Here is a 1,825-nt window from a genome sequence, read left to right on the forward strand (position 1 = left end):
CTCATGCCCCAAAGTTTCTCTCCTAATTTTTCTACGCACGTCCCACCTTTCTCCTCTTTTTAAAACAACGTCGAACGTGTCTTATCCGCGTGAGAGGATAAAGACAAGAGGTTACACATTTGAATTCAAATCAAATTTGAATTCAAACGAAAACCAACTTATCCCTATCCTTTTGGGCGTGAGAAGAGAAGGGGCGTGGCTCTTTGTGCGTGGAAAAGTTTCACGAGAAACTTTTTCTCGTGTAAGTAATGTGGCGCACAAAATGGATAAGGATGAAAGGGCAAGTGATAAGTTATCCATTTAAATTCAAACATGCTTTGAATTTGAATGGCTAACTAATTAATTTATCCATCCATATGGCGCACAAATGAGGACGTGGGGAAGGGTTTTATGTGAGAAAAATTTCACGAGAAGTTTCTTCTCGTGAATTCAAATGGGTGCAAGGAAGTTGGGTGACGTAGGGAATTTAAAATAAGGTAGTTTGATTCAAATTGAGCCAACCTAGTTTAAAATAGGTTGAGCACAATTAGACCAAATTAAACCCAACATAATTAGACTTAATTAGGCTTAATAAAATCTTAATCAAATCAAAAATTAACTAAACCTAACGCCTGATCAAATCAGGGACTAAACCACCTTAGCGATTAGGTCAACATTTAACCTAATCGGGTCAATCCAAACTGAATCCAATTCAATTGGACTTGATCCAAAAATAATTACTCAATCAAATTGAGTTAATTAGTGATTAAATCACTAATTAAATCTCTCATAAATGTTGAGTCCAAATCCGATGGGCAATCAGGCATCAGAGACCATCGATATGAAACCCTGATCAAAGAGTTCAAATTTCAAATTCAAAATTCGAAATTTAAAATTTTGACCCCGGTACCCAAAATGTGTGGAACTCATGATTAGAGAATCCTAATTCTCAATCATAGAGTTTCAGATAGATAAGACTCATAATCAGCCATCAGATCAGAAAGGAACCTCTAATGTGTGTGACCCCACAGGTTCGAACCTAAGCCGGTAGCACAGGAACCAATTTCTGTACTAATCGAAGTGACCATCTAGCAATGGTACCCGACGACCGGATAGGTCGAATAATCGCAATCGCAACATTCAGAACCTACGTGAATATGGTTACCGTATAATTCATCCCTTTTGACCCCTGTGTTTAGGATGACTCAGAGTTAAACTGTCAACCCTGATGATATCATCCGAATCGTGCTCAACTCAATTAGTCCTGTGACTCCTCACTAGGACTACCCTGGCCAAGGTTTTGTTAAATTGAAACACGACTGTACACAGCTCCTAAACTGGAGTGGTCAATCCCATCTTGACACACGCACCGACAAGTCAAGTACTTGACTACACCCAGCAACCTTCCATCACTGAATTAGAAATTCAGGTAGTCCAGTGCCTAAGTGCAGTGAGTTGCTTGCAAGTCACCGTGGCGGTCTCAGGTCGGAGGGACATTTATACCCATATCCCATCGGAGCAAATTTTGACAGCAGAAATAGCTCCGGAGTTGGTCCACGTTCAGTGCAGATGTACCATTACATCTCACCTGTATGCCATACCAGTGTCTCCACACTCTTTGGTTATGAGGACAACCAACCCATATGGCACACAACGACCTATGCTCGATAAATATTGTCGTCCTTGGTAACAACGTATCATTTGGTCGCGAACATGTTTAAGGACTAAGCGACAAATCCTCCTTTGTCGAGTCTAAATAGTCCTAAGGACTTCACCACAACACAGGAGTTCATTAGAAGATGAAACATTTGTGATGAAAAAATACCAAAATAACTTTTATTATTTA

Source organism: Elaeis guineensis, chromosome 4, assembly GCF_000442705.2.
Source record: "Elaeis guineensis isolate ETL-2024a chromosome 4, EG11, whole genome shotgun sequence".
Lineage (NCBI taxonomy): Eukaryota > Viridiplantae > Streptophyta > Magnoliopsida > Arecales > Arecaceae > Elaeis > Elaeis guineensis.